The 17,822-nt window shown below is 41.2% G+C and overlaps 1 protein-coding gene across 1 annotated transcript in view; it reads left to right on the forward strand.

Annotated features, from left to right (window-relative positions):
- The first annotated feature begins 16,685 nt into the window (after nt 1-16,685).
- The window catches only part of MOB3B (MOB kinase activator 3B), a 200,930-nt gene continuing 199,793 nt past the window's right edge, over nt 16,686-17,822 (forward strand). The window contains exon 1 of the mRNA XM_054502244.2: nt 16,686-16,819. The gene's annotated coding sequence lies outside the window, so the exon portion shown is untranslated. The remainder of the gene's footprint in view (nt 16,820-17,822) is intronic.

Consider the following 17,822-nt stretch of genomic DNA (forward strand, 5'->3'; position numbering starts at 1 on the left):
AGTATTTAGATAAATTGTTTTTAAACATTCGTGTTATTATAATATTAATATAACCTAAACTGAAGTTATTCATCCCAGGTATCTAATACATGTATCCAATGTAAAAGTCCAAGGAATCTAAACACTTTCATCTGTAAAGCTAAGAATAGGTTTGACATTTTCACTCCAAGAAAAAATTGTTTTTTGAAAATAGAATAGTTGAGAGGTTTCTTTAAAAGAAGACTAATTGATCATATTACTATGATTCTCAAAGAAGAAACCAAAACTTCATATAATACTAAAAAGTAAATATAAAATAGTTCCTTCTATAGTATATTTCTGTAATGCTACAGTTTAAACAGATCACTCATATAATACTATTTTGATTTTGATGTAGAATTGCACAAATTGATATTTCTCCTGTGATCTGCAGGGTATAGCTTAAAGTAACAAAAACAGTCAGCCACCTCCATTTAACACACAGTAACACTATGGGACTAGTTTTATTATTTCCATTTTACAAATGAGGAAACTAAAGCTTAAAGATGTGTAATACACCGCCCAAGGTCACACAGCTGGTAAAGGTGGATTTCATCCCAGACAGTTACAGTCATTGCCATGGGCACAGCTCCTAACTTAGTAATTCCATGTAACTGGTACTCAATGTAGTTGAATTGAAAGGAGAGTAAGGAAGCAGGTTTTACAGGTCTACTTGCACTATTCAGAGCCCAAGTGTGAATCCCTGCTGTGCTGCTTGGAGAAGTTACTTAACCTATGCAAGGTTCATTTTGTAAATATTTGAAATGGAGTGATAATATGTACTTCACCAGAGGGTTTAATGAGACCTTATAAGATCCTTAGTTCAGTACCTGACTAGTGGTTTATAAATGCTTTTTCATCCAATCTGACAATCTCTAGCTTGTAATTGGGGCATTTAGAACATTTAATATGATTACTGGCATGGTAGGTTAAAGCTGTCATCTTGCAGTTTTCTATTTGTTCTTTCTGTTTTCTCCTTACTTTTGGATTTTTTTTATTCTACTATGTCTTTTCTATTGTCTTATTAACTATACTCTTTGATTTATTTTAGTGGTTGTTTTAGGGTTATACCTCTTTGTAATTTACCAGTTTATAACCAGTTTATATACTACTCGACATATAGCTTAAGAAACTTACTGTTGTTGCCTTTTTGCTGTTATGGTCTTGACGTTTTTATTTCTACATACATTATAAACTCCACACTTTATTGTTTTTTAATTTTACTTATACAGTCAATTATCTTTTAAAGATATTTAAATATAAACGTTCAAAACACCCCAATAAAAAGTCAGAGATTGTTAATACCACATGATCTCACACGCAGAATCGAAAAACTTGGAACTCATAGAAGCAGAGAGTAAAAACATGGTTACCAGGTGCTGGGGAGAGGCAGTGGGCTGGGGAGATGTTGGTCCAAGTTAGACAGGAGGAGTAAGTTCAAGAGATCTATTGTACAACTTATTCAGTTAGATAGGAGGAATAAGCTCAAGAGATCTATTGTACAATGTGACTATCACCAACAACATATATTGTACACCTGAAAATTGCTAACAGTATCTTTTAAGTGTTCTCACTAAAAATAAATATGTGAGGTAATGTATATGTTAATTAACTTTAGTCATTTCACAATGTATACTTATTTCAAAACGTCATGTTGTATGCTATAAATATATACAACTTTTATTTTTCAATTTTAGAAATGTCCATAAAAAATCAGATTTTCAGATCAGATAAAAAAGCAAGACCCAACTATATGCTGCCAACAGGAAACACACCTTAAAAATAAAGGACAAACAAACAGATTAAAAGTAAAAGAATGGAGAAAAGATACATCATCTTGGTAATTAGAAGAAAACTGAAGTGACAATATGAAACAAAATAGATTTCAGAGCAAAGAATATTACCAGGGGTAAAAATGATCATTTCATAATGATAAAAGAGTCAGTTCAGCAAAAGGATATAACAATCCTAAATGTTTTTTCACCTCATAGCTGTGTCAAAATACATGAAGCAAAAACTGATAGAACTGTAAGAAGTAGACAAGTCCACAATTATGTTTGGAGATTTTTTTTTTTTTTTTTTTTTTGTCACCCAGGCTGGAGTACAGTGGCAGAATCTCAGCTCACTGCAAGCTCTGCCTCCCAGGTTCACACCATTCTCCTGCCTCAGCCTCCCCAGTAGCTGGGACTACAGGCGCCCGCCACCACGCCTGGCTAATTTTTTTTGTATTTTTAGTAGAGACAGGGTTTCACCATGTTAGCCAGGATGGTCTCGATCTGCTGACCTCATGATCTGCCCACCTCAGCCTCCCACAGTGCTGGGATTACAGGCATGAGCCACTGCGCCCAGCCTGGAGATTTTAATATCCTCTCAATGTTTAGTAGAACAAGAATACACAAAATCAGTAAGGATGTAGAAGATTAGAACAAGACTATCAAACAATTTGACTTAAATGACATTTGTAGAGCGCAGCAGTCCCCAACAACAATAAATCACACATTCTTTCCAAGAGTGCATGAAACATGTACCAAGATAGACCATATTTTGAGCCATAAAACAAATCTTGATAAATTTAAAAGGATTTAAGTCATAGAAAATATGTTCTCTGACCACAATGGAATTAAACTGTTAACCAATAACAAATATCTGGGAAAACATCAAAAACTTGGAAACCAGTGCTTTTAAGAGATTAAATAATTTCTAAATTATCTGTGTTTGGGGGGAAAAAGAGAAATGGATTAGAGAGCAAAAAGGGTATCAGAGTGCTGTGGTACGATTTTTATGAAGAGTGGAACAGAATCTGCCTTTGGCGTTTCCCCACTACAGCCCATTCTTCACGTTGATAACAGAGCATGATCCTTCTAAAATTAAATCTAACGATCACTTCTGCTTAATGACTCTCCAGCACTTACAGAATTAGGTCCAAAATTCTAGCACAGTTTCTGTTCATCTTTCTAACCTTTCTTTCCACATTTCTAGCTAGTACATATTTCTTTTGTTGCATTTATTACACTATTCCTTTGCTTATCTATCTCCCCACCTAGGCTAAAGAACAAGATTCTTGTCTTTTTCATTTTTGTATCTCAGTGCCTAGCATGGTGCCGGGCACACGGCATGCTTCCAGTAAATGTTAGCTGCATGGATGTAATGAGTATATTAAATATTAATTTATTTGTTTTTCCCCAAAAAGAATTATTTCCTGCAAATCAAGGAAATTGCTTTCTTTATATAATCAAAAACTTATTTTCCTAGAAGATTCTTCATTAAAAATTAAGCCTATGCACAACTTAGCTTTAAAGTTTCAAAGATTTTAGGCAGCAATTTTTCAATCTTTTTGAAGTAATAAATTTGAATCTTTTGAAATTTCTACTTCTGCATTTGTGCCACACCATCTCATCTCTTGCTGAAATGTTTTTGTTAAATTAATTGCTTGATAAATTGCTAAGTACTTTTCATCAGACTAATTAGGACAATAGTAAGTATCCATCTGTGGAGCGCGGACATTCAAGAAATCTGATCCAGTATTTAGAAAGTCATTCCTGAGCTGAGTTGGCTCAAACTGGCACCTTCTGGCATTTGCTTGTGGGTGGGGAATGTGGAATGCTTTGAAAGCTGAATGGGTTTGTCAAGTTTTAAAATTCCCTTATGGCTAAAGGAAAACAACATTCATTGTTTAAAAACACCATTGTTTGTTTTTTCTGCTTTTTTGTTCTTTGGAGCCTGAATCTGCAAAAACACTCACACCCAGCATTTTGCTTCATGTACCCCTCCTAAGATGTTTTTAGAGACTTGAATAGTGTCTCCACACTACTTTTTATTGTGATTGTTCAGAATATTCATAACAAATGGTAAAAAGTCAGTTTTAATGCTCAAATTGAGTTTTATGGAGAAAGACCATAATTTATGTTTGTCATTGTAAGTTGATAGGAGAATTTTTGGAAGTTTGGGTCCTAGAACCAGATTTCCAAGGCTCAGATCCTTATTTTCTCACTTCCTAGCTGTGTGACCTTAGACAAGGTATTAAACATCTCTGTGCTGCCTCAGTGTCCTCATCTATTCTTTAAGAGTAAGAATAGAACCTACCCAATAGAGTTAGTTGAAGATTAAGTGGGTTAATAAATTCAGAATGCTTGGAACAGTAACTGGCACAGAGTAAGTGTGCAATAAAATTGGGTTGCAGCTATTATCAGTATTATTACTGTCATAATCATCATCACCATTAAGCAATTAAATGTAGAGTTCCACAATTTGATTATGAAACTACCATTTTACAGCCATGATTCCCGGTGATACCACGTCAGTAACAAGATTATTTCCTTAGCTTGAGCCCCTCACTACCTCATTTGCATGTAGCAGAGTGTGTTGCCTTAGGCAAATGTCATTGTAGGGAATGAAAAAAAATTGCCTGTGAGCTACTCTCCAGAGGCCTCATCCCATTTTTCCCATCGTCCACTTTACTCCATCTCCACTGCCACTATTAGGACCTTATCATTTCTTATCTAGATTAATTCAACAGCTTCCTTCCTTCTAGTCTCCATGATTTCACCCACTAGCCATCCCGTCCCCTTTGCCCAATTTTCTCCATTTATGGTAGAGTGATCTTTCTAATATGAAACTCCTGACTTGCCTTAAAAAGTCCTCATTGAGGCCGGACGCGGTGGCTCATGCCTGTAATCCCAGCACTTTGGGAGGCCGAGGCAGGTGGATCACGAGGTCAGGAGATTGAGACCATCTTGACTAACACAGTGAAACCCCATCTCTACTAAAAATACAAAAAATTAGCCAGGCGTGGTGGTGGATGCCTGTAGTCCCAGCTACTTGGGAGGCTGAGGCAGGAGAATGGCGTGAACCCGGGAGGCGGAGCTTGCAATGAGCCGAGATTGCGCCACTGCACTCCAGCCTGGGCGACAGAGTGAGACTCCGTCTCAAAAAAAAAAAAAAAAAAAAAAAGACCTCATTGACAACCTTCAACCCACAATCCATGGTGAAGCACAGGAGCCTTGGGGATGTGCCCCCAGCACACCTCTCCACCCTTGTCTCTCACTGCTCCTGCCTTCATGGAGAGCCCTGATGAACTATTGTAGTTTCCCCTGACTCACCTTGCTGTTACTGGGCCTGTGTGCATGTCGTTCCTGCTACCTGCAATACGCTTACCCACTTCACCTGGATGAACTTTCCTTGTCAGTCAGGATTCACCTTAGGTGGGCATCATGTTCCTCCAGGCCTCTCCTCCAACTGTGAGTTGAGAGTATTCCAGACTTACGGCTCCATGGGTTAGGGATCTTGTCTATGCACCAGCTTATTCCCAACTGCCTGGCACATAATGCATTTATTAAATATATATTGAATTAATTACCCTCTACTTGGGGCTCTTGTTTGCTTCTACACTTACAGTTCTAGCATAGCACTTAACTCATTATCATGCATCATTATTAAGGGTTTGTTTTGTCTCCCATTAGACTGTGAGCTCCACAAGGCTGGGTCCTTGTCTTATACATCATTGTATTTCCAGCTTCCAACATAGTGCTTGCCATGACACAGGAAGTCAGTAAGCTCTGAATGAATGAATAGTATCTACATACCATTAATCTGAGGTTTAAAGTTTCCCCAAATTCTGATGCAAGGGGATTTATGGACTTCCCTGACAATTTTTGTATGTCATCCCGATGATATCACTAACATTTTAAGGGACAGCTTGCATATATATATTTTTCTGGATGGCAGTTTTTTTCCCACAGTCTTCATCAGATATTTCTCCATAGCCTTCCTCAGATTCTTAAAGGGGTCTCTGATTCCCCCAAAAGATAAGAAACTGTCATAAAAAAATATTTCTAAATATCAATTGTTAAATAAAATGTTTGCAGAGCAGCCTGATGAATCATTTCAGGCCACTTGACCCCAATGAGGTAGAGGGTTTGTGCTCTGCAATCTGACTGCCTCCAGCAGTCCCACTGCTGCTGGACTGTGGCACTTCCAGTTGGCAGGAGGGGAAGTTTCTTCTGGATGAATACTCAGTCATAGGGGTCCCCCTTCCACACATACCTGTAGGAGCAGTTTGAAACTCATATGCATGGTCTTCCTGGTTCTAGGCACATGAGCCATTTAAGCTGCTGGAGCCAGGACCAGCTAGTATGCTAGCCCGGCATTCAGGAAGTTAAAATTTTGGGTCAAAACTGAGAACCTTCTTTGATCCACCTTGGCCAGACATTTTCTCTGGCTTCCATTAATAGCCTCAACATTTTTTTTTTCTGGCCTAGACCCACACAGGCAAGAGACCAGAGCTTCTCTAAGGAGCTAAGGGAAAGCACATTTTAAAAATAACTTGAGCAAATGAATTCATCTGGCAAAAGCAACCCCACTACGTAAAATAAAGCTTTTTAGTTTCGCAATAGCAGTTCCTGAAAATGTAAACAACCGCAGGGTCCACATGCACTGAATCATTTGCTGAACAGAAAGAGTCCCTGGTCCAAATTCTGCAAGAATAAACACCTTATAAAACTAGGGGTCAATGACCTTCATATGGGAACAAGCAGGGTGTGGGGGGCAGCAACCCAACCTGAGGACAACGAGAAAGTCTTGAGACTAGATATTCAAAATGCTGGCTTTCTAAACCAAAAACTGGGATGAGTGGAGGGAGAAGGGGAGCGTGGGCACAGTCTATGCCTCAGGCCCTTGCTCAGACCCTACCAGGCCCCTGCCTTCCCTAGGGAATGCCAGAGTCTACTCACTGTCATGAAGCCGGAGGAAGCCCCTGCAGATTTCACTGTGTGTTCTGTTGACAAGATAATGGTTCCATTGAAACTGTAATAACATACTTGGCCAACTAAGCCCACACTATCGTAGTAACTTTGTACCCAGTCCTAGCTTTTCAAACATAATGATAATGTGTTCTTTCTAATGTGGCCCATACTGTTCTAATGAACTTATGCAGAATTTTTCTGAGTACTAGAATAATATTTGCCATAAATAATAGATATAATTATTCTCATTTAATGTTTGTGTAGCTCTTCTTTAAAGCAGAACGTATTTTCTCATTCCTTACTAGAACCTTTCTGTGTGAGGAGCACTGAGCTAGAACCCATATCTTAGAATGGTCAGAATTTGGAGAAATTCAGGGAAAAGGCACTGGACTCATTTTTAAAGACTAGAAAATGCAACCTCCAGAAAAAGGCTCAAGAGTTTTTTACTCCCAGAGATGTGGGAAAGGTTGGAGTAAATCTTAATATTATATTTCAGGTAAACAAAGGATCACTGTCAAAATAGCAGCATTTATTGAGTAATGGCTGTGTGCCAGGTACTTTACAGTTTCACATTTAACCCTCATAATAACCTTGTAAAGTGGATATCCCCACAGTACGTGATGAGGACACTGAAGCTTAGGTTAAATGATTGTCCAAATCGGATAGACATTTTTCAAAATCTCCCCCTTTTTTTTCTCCTTTCTTATCTGCAAGGCAGATTGCCCTTTCCCTTTCAGTGAAACTTGTGCATGACCACATGACTCTCTTTGGCCAATGAAACATGAACAAGCAGCGTGTATCACTTTCAGATGGAAGGCTTTGCATGAGCTTTGCCTCCTTTTCACTCTGCCACAGTGGCCACTAACATTCCAGATAGTGGCGCTCTGCAGGCTAGGTCCTACAGTGGGAGCTATGGGCAGAGCCCCCTTTCCCACCCCCATCAAGATGTGCATGCTGCATAGCCATGCATTAATCTTTGCAGTTTTAAACCACTAAGTTTTGGAGTTATATTAATCATTAATCATGGTTCTCAAGAGAAACAGAGTGGGGGAGTGGTATTCATTATGGGAATTGGCTTACATGATTATGGAAGCTGAGTAGTCCCCCAGTCTGCTGTTTTTGAGCTGGAGAACTAGGGGAGCCAGTGGTATAATTCAGCCCAAGCCTGAAGGCCTGAGAAATGGGATGGGGGCATTGGGAGGGTGGGTGTGCTAGGGTAGTATAACTCCTGAAGTTAAAGGGCCAGCCAGAAGGTGGATGTTTCAGCACCAGAAGAGAGAGCAAATTTGCTTTTCTTCTGCCTTTTTGTCCTCTCTGGGCCCTCAATGGATTGGATGATGCCCTCCCATATTGGTAAGGGTGGATCTTCTATACTCAGTCTGCTAATTTCTTCCAGAAACATCTTCACAGACACATCCAGAAATAATGTTTTACCAGCTATCTCGGTATCCCTTAGCCTAGTCCATATTTAAAAATTAATGATCACAAGCAGTTGTTTGTTTCCACAGCAAAACCTGGGTGACAGACCAAGTGACCCAGATGACTAGAATTTGACCTTCTTTTGTTGCCCACACCATACTCTGAACTAACATGTTGTGCTGCCTTCCAAGAGGAGAATGATGGCTAAGTATCTTCTACCTAATTTGAGTCACAGAAAAAAAAAAGGTTATTAACTACAGTGACAAGAACTGTGATTCCCCAGGGGGCAGATCAAGACTGATAGATAAGAGAAGTGAGGAAGATCTGGGGAATGTCCATTGAAAATTTACTCAGAAGAGAAGAATAATTAATATAATAATATGATAAATTGAATTATAATAAATAATATTTTGATGTATTTACTTCCAGGCATGTTTAAGTTATAGACTTTAAGTATATTTTCTCAAGGGGGGTTCTATGTAAGATACTATTTCTTAATACAGTTCCTAGCTTAGAATTGCTCTAGCTGGTTTAAGCTGAGCTTATTTTCTTACAGACTTCACAACAATAACCTTTTCCTTCACTAGTCAGTACACAAGATGGTCTTCATTTCCAGTTTGGAATCCCACACTGTAAGAGCCTGAGACAAGGACTAGTATGCAGTTAGTTTGCTTGGGAGGTGATTCCAGGAAGTGGGAATGAGAGATCAGTCAGCCTGCAACACGAAGGAGGAAAAGTCAATATAAGAATGAATTTGGCAATTGGCCATTTCATGCAACTGGGGCTAAATTTTGCTTGGCTCTCTAAGAAATGTAAAGAATGCCTCCCGTAACTGCTCACCTCAAGTATTTATTCATTGGCTCTTGTGCTCCATTGGTTGTCCCTGAGAACTTTAGCCCTCCCTCGCTGCAGCACAGACACCGTGCTTTCTCCTAGGCTGAGCAAGCTCCTGCATCTGTGGAAACCGTCCTGGGGCAGATAGTGAAATGATGACTGCTGCATGCCTGAGATCTGGGAAAGAGGCCACATCATAAGTGCACTGAAATCAGAGATGTGTCAAGAGATGTGACACAGGGCATCTGAAGTATCTACTGCACCAGCTATAACTCCCTAAATGCTAATCTCAGTTCTTACAGAGGAGATGGATGCAAGGGAACAGTCATGATTGAGAGCACCGAAGAAGCTCTGTATGAACCTTAGGCAAGTTTCCTAATCTCCAAAATGAAGGTAATAATACCCACTGTCCAAGGTCTTTGGGAGAAATAGATGAACTAATATATGTGAAAATGTCCAGCACAGGTCCTAACCCATAGTAGGTGCTCACCAAATGTTAGTTCCCTGCCCTCCATGTTGTGCGTATCCGGAGCTGCACTAGATGCTGAGGCAAATGGTCTCAAATGTCCTTTAACACTTAATGACTGAGATTTTTTCTGAGCTGCCTACAGGTTATTGACTATATTCATTATTAATGATAATATATATGGCCACTTCAGGCAACTGGGGATAAATTTTGCTTGGCTCTCTAAGAAATGTAAAGAATGCCTCCTGTAATTTCTCACCTCAAGTATTCATTCATTGGCTCTCGTGCTTTATTGGTTGTCCCTGAGGACTTTAGCCCTCCCTCGCTGCAGCACAGACACTGTGCTTTCTCTTAGGCAAGTGACAGGAGCCCACCTCAAACTAAAGCAAAAGGGACTTCATTGGCTCTTGTAGCTAGGAATTCCAGGGCTGGCACTGGCTTTGGGCACTACTGGATGCAGGAATTCAAACAATGTCTTCAACTCTTTCTTTTGGTGTTTCTCTCAGCTGTGCTTCTCTTGTTGTTTCTTTTTCCCATTTTACAGATAAGTTCATCCATAACTGAGAGAGGTGAAAAGGGGATGGCTGCAGAGAACTCTGGCTTATATCATCCTTGCTTGCTGACCTCAGGGTCCATGTATAAATTCTCAGAGAAGAAGCCCTCTGGTTGGTGATGCTTGGATCATGCCCTGGAGGGTGGGCCCCTTGAAGTGGAGCCTACTGGAACCACATGGGCTGGGGCAAGGTGCTAGGGCCAGAAGAGAGAGGTAGGCAGGGCTGCTGGCCAGGCACTCTTCACCAAGACAAGGCAAGAGGAGGGACATGATTGAGGCAGCAATACAGAAAGCAGATAGTAGAGGTCATGGCAAGTGTGCCATTACTTGCTACCTCTGGTTGATGGGAGAGTCACCTTAATAGGCCCCGACAGTCACACCACATTTAGGAGGAGAGAATCCATTTGCCACTTCTAACAATGCCACAAGAATCACATATTTCATCCAGAGGTTGAATTTGGCCCATGCTGAGCTTCAAAATACAGAGCTGTCTTGGAACAATGGCTCAGTACATTCATTTGGTGTCCAACAAAGCCTGCCTCTGTTGCCTTCCCTCTCTCTGTGTGCCCTCCAAGATCTTCAGTGTGCTTTGGGGAGAGAAAGAGAAAATGTCATATCAGGGTAGCTCACCCCATGTGTCCTGGACTCAGGAAAAAAGTATCTTATCACCTTACTCTTTTGTTATTATAAAAAATAAAGTTGAACGTTTTCAAATAAAAGAAGTATAGAAAAAAGTTTAAATTAACCTGTTATGATTCTACCTAGAGAACCATTGTCAACATCTTGGTATATGTACTTCCAGATACTTTCCTATGAATATATACAATGTAGATTTTTTAATATTAAAAGGGTATCATGCTGCTTTGTATACAGGCTTTCTTTACTGATATGTAATGTAATACACAGACAAATGCACAAATCCTAAGCCATCAACTCATTGAATTTTTATTCAATGAATAAATTGAATAAATTGAATTCATTGAATTCAATGAAAAAATTGAATTTTTATTACCTGCATTGTGTTCCATTGTTAGGCTATGTCACAACATATTTAATTAAGCCCCGATTGATGAATATTAATTTCCTCTATTTGCCAGTTCATTCCAGTCCAACATTTATTGAGTGTCTACTTACGGGCCAGGCACTCTTGTATTCATCAAGACCACCACATTATCTGTATCAGTTATTTATTGCCACAATAAAACTGCGTAACAAATCACTCCAAAATGTAGCACCTTAAAACTAAAACTACTTATTATTTCTCAAGAGTCGATGGGTCAGCTGAGCAGTTCTGCCGATAGGGGTCAAGTTCAACACATTTCAACTAGACTACTTGTAAGGTAAAAAAGAATGAGTGTCTGGGTAGGTGTGTTCTTCTAAAAATAAAACAAGGAATGAGGAAATTGCAGGTAGGATAAGAGGGGTGGTTGGCAAACAAACCCCACAAAAGGCAGAAAAATATTAAGGAAACATAATGCCAGACTCCTATGTCATCATCCAAGAAGATGCAGTGAACCTGGGGTGTAGTAGGGTAGGAGTAGGGAGAGCAGAGGAGAAGGAAGGGAGATTGCTTTTCATCACTTTTGGATTCCCTAATAACAGATATGACTGCAAGTATTAAAATTTAACAAAGGATATCTGATCATTAATTTTCCTGTATAAGCCACTGGTAATCTTCAACATCTCTCCCTCCCTTCCTTCCTCCCACCCTCCCTTCCTTCCTTCTTTCCTCTTTTGCTTTCAACTTCCTTTTCTCGTTTCCTGTTGCTTTCTTTCTCTTCTCCCTTTTTTCTCTCACTCTGGGTGTATGTAGTAGTGTAAAAAGGTTGACAGAGAAATCAAATATAACAGGAGCAGGGCCCTGAGAAAAGCACCTGGCATCCTGTAGGCAAACCATTGTTTCTAAAAGAAGGGACTGAGAGATTGAGGAGCTCAGGACATTGCCAAATGAACAAGGCAAGCACATCTATTCAGTACCAAACGGAAAATGGCCTTTCCAAATAACTGACCTATAAAACAGCCTTTTCACAAGAGTACCGTAATTACTGGCCAACAGCAACAATGAAAAACAACTCCCAAACAAAGAAATATTTCTGGATTAAAAGCCATGAGATCTGGATTCTAACAAGCTGTGCTCCTCAAACTACAAGTACAAAATCTGGCTCTAGACTAACAAGCTATGAGCCTCAAACTGGTGACTGGCATGTTTGGATCTCCATCTCCTTCTTGGGGCTTGGGGTCTTAGAGACCCTTTTCCACGCCCTGATTCTCTTACTAGTGTGTATGCTTTCCTTTTGACTTCTCATGCTGACCGTCTGAGCAGGAGTGAGAAGCAATTTCAAATGAAAACATCGTTTATCATCTGCTGAAAGAAACCAAAAAAACACAGGAAAACAAAAAGACAATAAAAGGGAATGAAAATGTAATTCATTTTATTAAAAAGAAGAATTGTTCTTCTGGGACACTGGATAGAAACCTTGATGAGTTACCTAGCTATCATAAATCCTCTAACAGAAGAGAAGAGAAAGAAAGAAAGAGAGAAGAGAAAGAAAGAAAGAGAGAAGAGGGCAGGATAAAAGAAAGAAAAAACGAAGGGAAAAATGAAGAAAGGAAGTTATCTATTCATTCCTACAGAGACTCTGTTGAGCATTAGACAACAAGACTTGGGAAAAATTTAACTGAAACTTTTCCAAAAATCTTTTCAGAAGGATTTTTTCCCTCTGAAAAGCACCATTAGGGGCTGTTAAATACCCAAGGCAAGCCTCTTTCATATTACTTACTGTACATGAAACACTAACGCAATTGAGGCTAGCCAGAGGCCATTTAGAAATTCAATAATTATTCAACCCAAGGGGCTTTCCAAATGGTGAAGTAGCTTCTTAAGAGGAAATTAATATTGAACAGTATATCAAACCTAATTGGAATCTTGAGAAAATAGTTCTGTGTAGGTAGAACAGCTAGAGGCTAAAGAAGATCAGGTTGGATGATACCTTCATTTTTGTCTCTTTCCTTAATTATGATGTAAACGGAAAAATCTTGTTTATTTTCTATGCCAGGAGGGTAGGGGGTGGTTTGGAGAGGTTCCAAGTTTATCAAAATCTACCTTCAGTCTGGCAGTAGAAAAGTTTACTTCATTTCTTTCCTGTAGACATTCAAAGAGAGCTAAGGAGATACAAAAACCTTTTTTTCTATATTTGCAATGCAAGGCAGTTGGGAATTAATGACTGATTTGTTGGTGAGGGCAATGGGCATTGATCACAAAAGTGGTAAAGCTGTGTTTCTCAAAGAAAGTCTATCTGAGATCTTTGTTATTTTACTATTTAGAAGAGAAAGGGGCATTATATTATGTTGGAAGCATCCATGAGTCACTAGTCTCTTCTCTATCTTTCTATGCCTTTCTGTATTAATTACTTTGAAAGCACAACATTCCAAACCCATTGAGCACACAGTGGTCTGATTTCTCCACTTGTGAAAGGTGCTAAAGTCTCACTGTAGGATTAATTTGGGGGTCCAGGCTATGGGCTTGTAGATGTGACTACCTTAGATTTTGGTTCTCCTGGCAACTAACCCTTTTTGGATCATATCTAAGTTGACCTGTTTCATAGTGAGAGAACTCCTCTCCATTACTCAGAATACTGAGGCAGATCACAAGTGTACCACACCTGGCTAATGTTAAGCCAGAGCAGAAACATCAGGCTCATCTCTTGAGAAGAAGGGTCACTTATTAAAGATACAAACCATTTTTCTTTTTTTTGAGACAGGGTCTTGTTGCCCAGATTAGAGTGCAGTGGTGCAATCATAGCTCACTGCAGCCTCAACCACATGGGTATTTTTAAATAAGAAAAAAATACCATCTGATAGATATGAAGGAGTATTGGGTCACTATAAACAAAACAGATTCTAAGAGCAGGAAGAAAGAGTATAGTCTCTTTTCAATAATTTTTTTTTAAACTTGGGAAAGAACATTCACTCTATTCCTATAGACCAGAAAGCAGATAATTGTACATTATGATTCCACATGACACTATCTTGTTCAGCTGTCACTGAAACAACTTTGAACACTGTCATACATTCTTCCCAGCTCCCGACCTCTGACCTTTTTATGCCTTAGTTCCACTTTCACAAAATGGGATTGATGTAATGTGCATTTCAGAGGAAATGACTATAGACATTTAGTGTCATTATAAATGTTGAGAAGTATGCTAGGAGAAATTATGCCTTAAGATCATATATGGATTCTTGTACGATTTGAAATTGCTTAAAAGATATATATGATCTCTAAAATGTGTGTATATATATGATGTCTTCTTATATATCTATATGTGATATATTTATATATATATATAAATCTATATCTATCGCATATATAAATTTGCTGTTATTTGAATTGCCATTACCTCAATGCTTAGGGGAAGCCATGCACATTTGTTTCTTTTCAGTACCCAGAGTTAATTAACATAAGTTATCACAGAAGCTCCCATAAGCATTGAGACAATTTCTCTATACCTGTGACTATTTAAGGTTTTGAAAACAAAACAGAAGCAGGTAAGGAGGAAGTATGCTTTACTATTGAAGATTTATTGGGTGCACATTTAGATTTGTGAACTCACATTGCTTAGGATGAAAGGAAGGACTCTTGACGATGTCTGCTGTTTGTTAGTGAACTGCCTGTAACAATTACAATTAGCACACACATGAGCACAATGAACTGGGTAGTCAGACTCAGCCAAAATGAATAGAAATAGCCTCTTACCAAATTTACTTTGAGTAGCCCTTGGACTCTGAGCACTGCTGCCCAGAGCAATATGACTGTAGGTCCAAGTTTGTCAATGACTATGCAAATGTGCTTTCTTCGCTTTTACTCTGTTGTCATCTGTCTATTACAATGTTGCTGTGGTGACATCTTTCCAATATCCCTGTGCTTCTTTGGTATCCTCTAAGGGGAAGCTGTAATGAAGTGGTTTGGCAAAAGAATCCTCTTGGAATTTTTTTTTCATACGCTACTGAAAACCAGCATGATTTTCCTCTTATGGGAAATGTATAAAGTGTGAGTCGGAAATGACAGAAATTAATCTGTACTGACTCGGGCAAGGAATGTGAATGTTATTCATTCTATTCCAAACTACCTGAAAATATTCTCTTTCCGTTCCTAATTTCCAGGAGATAACATCTTAAGGGACACTGAAGCTTGTGTGTGTGTGTGAGTAGAACACGTGCTGGGGGCTCTTGAGCTCATGAGGGAGGGGCTACATGTGGGTGGGTTGATAACTATATGCTGGAAACAATGATAGGTGGTGACCCTGGAGCACTTACCATGTGACAGGTGTTATGCTAAGCATGTTGTATGCATTCCTTCATTGAATGACAGCTACCTATATTATCCTTATTTTATAAGATGAGGTAACAGAGCTTCAGAAAGGTTAGACTCAGCTACTATGGGTCTGTCTGACTCTGGTGTTCATCCTCTTAAAAACTGGGGCACTTTGGAAATGAGATTCCTCGGTGATGAACAGAAATATTGCTTAGCGGCTGTGTTTTTGTATCTGGCAGTTTTCCCATATTTGAGTCTTACATTCACAATCGATATCTTTACATTACACAAAAGTGACACAGAATTAGAGTCATTTAATCCAGGGTTGATATCATTAAGTCATGACTATTTATTAAATGTTTCTTACAATATCTGAGATGATATTGCTAAAGTTGTAAGTGACTTTAGAAGTTCTCACTTCGTAGTTAGTTGCAGAAACCTCTTTTGGAGGAGGGATGTTTTCTCTATATATCCTAATTTCTACTTAATATATTTCCACACCTCTTTGAAGTGTGTAGTAAGAATGGTAAAATGCAGTACTTCGTCATTTGGTACACTTCAATCAATATGCATTAAGATGTGATCATATGGGTAACAGAAAAATGTGAAAGATCCAATTCTTTTTCTCCAGAAGGCAGGAAGCTCATATTTGATTTCTGTTACTATAAACTATAAAAACGTTTCAAATGTAGTTTACCCGTAACCATTACCCTGCAAGGGTGATATTGCTCCCCGCCAATTTACGGAGGAGAATACTGAGGCTTTAAGGTTGTAGATAGACCAAGACCACACAAGTAGAGAGTGGCGGGCTGTGGGTTGGGCTTTAAAATCCAGGTTCATCCATGACTCCCAGTGTGTTCTAGTAAATCCGCTAGAATCTGAGTATTTTCCAATGATTTATGCTCCTCTCTGTGTCAGGCAGTTCATGGTATTTTTCAACAATCAGAAAATCCTGGGGAAGGCAAACCGTTTCCCCCTCTCTAGGTGCCTTGGAAGTGGCCGTTGTGGACCCAGAGGTCATCCTTTCTGATCTGACCCCTTCTTCACTGCCCTGGCCCAGTGTCTTTTCTGCGAGGCTGGAAGCCCCCTTAGACTGGTCATGTCCCATCTCTTTCCGGAGGGAAGATGATCCCAAAGACGACTTTTCTCTCCACGGTGCTGCCATTCCGCAGGCGGCCGCCAGGGGTCCCCGCTCGGCGTCCCCGCGAGACAGTCGAGCCCCGGCCGGCTGCGCGGCGCGCTGGGTGCATGTGGGGGCTGCTCCGGAGCGGCGGCGGCTGCAGCTGGAGCCAGGCGCTCGCCCGTCCGCCGGTTGGCTCGCTGGGACCTCGCGCACCGGCGGCAGAGTCCCTTGCGTGGATTGGCAAGCGACGCCCCACCTGCCCCGAGCTCACCATTTTCCTTTCGCGCTGGTTGCAGCTGCAGCTGACCCGGCGAAGGGAGCCGACCGGGCCCTGGGCTGGAGGTAAAACCCCACGGTGAGTAAGAACCCGCTCCAAGCTAGGGGAGGCGGCGCAGCCCGGTGGCTGCTCGCTCCCGATCTCGCCCGGGCGGGCGGCGAGGTGTGGGGCGCACCTGGGCGCGGGTGCAAGAAGGTGCGGGAGGCGGCGGACCGGTCTTCTGCCGGCCGGCTACGGGCTTCCGGGGCTGGAGTCCTCTTCAGACCCCTGCCGGCGCCTGGGTTTCTGGCCGGCTCCTCGTGTGCACTTCCCGGCAGGAACAAGGGTCGCCCACTTTCCACCCCGGGATCCGTGTCCTTGATTTGAAAAGATATAAATCAATAAGATCGTCCTTCTTTCGGGATGCAAGACTCTGAGCCCATCCCCAGCCGCGGACGCCTGCAGGGTGCGTGTTGGGCTGTGGGTGGCGGGAAGACAAACTTTTACAAAAGTGCGCCTGGGCTGGGGGACAACGCTTGGGCGTCCTGATCCTGAGGGAGGAGTCTTGGCTTGGGGCAGCGTAGGGGAAGTCTGCACCGTCAGCCAGGTCGCCCCCGGGGCTGACGATGCCTCATGGAGGTGGGGAGCGTGTAAAGGCCGTACAAATCGCGCTTAACTTTGGGGCCAACAAGTGTCAAACATCTGGAATCCCAGCCCCTCCCTTTCCCTGAACTGGGGAAGAAGGTGAAAACCCTTCAACTTTTCTTTGATTGCCCCTTCCCACCTTCAGACCCCTGCTGGGAGGGTAAAGCGCCGACCCCTGCTGCCTGGCAAGTACTAGAGACCCTAAATCTCTCGGGATCCCCCCTCGCGCTCTTTCCTGACCCTCTCCCCTAACCCTCCCCGAAGAGACCTCGCTACGCAGCCGACTGAGATCGTGGCGAATGGCCTTTTGTTTCTCCGCGTTTCCCCTATTGTTTGCCTTTCCAACATCTGGCGGGGCTTGGGGAGAGAAGGAAGCCCCTGTGGTCCCCCTCCCCGGCCCCCACGCCAGCTCCGGCAGGGGATCCCAGCTGGGAAAGTGGAGGAGTCCGACCCCAGC

The sequence above is a fragment of the Pongo pygmaeus genome, chromosome 13, assembly GCF_028885625.2.
Source record: "Pongo pygmaeus isolate AG05252 chromosome 13, NHGRI_mPonPyg2-v2.0_pri, whole genome shotgun sequence".
Lineage (NCBI taxonomy): Eukaryota > Metazoa > Chordata > Mammalia > Primates > Hominidae > Pongo > Pongo pygmaeus.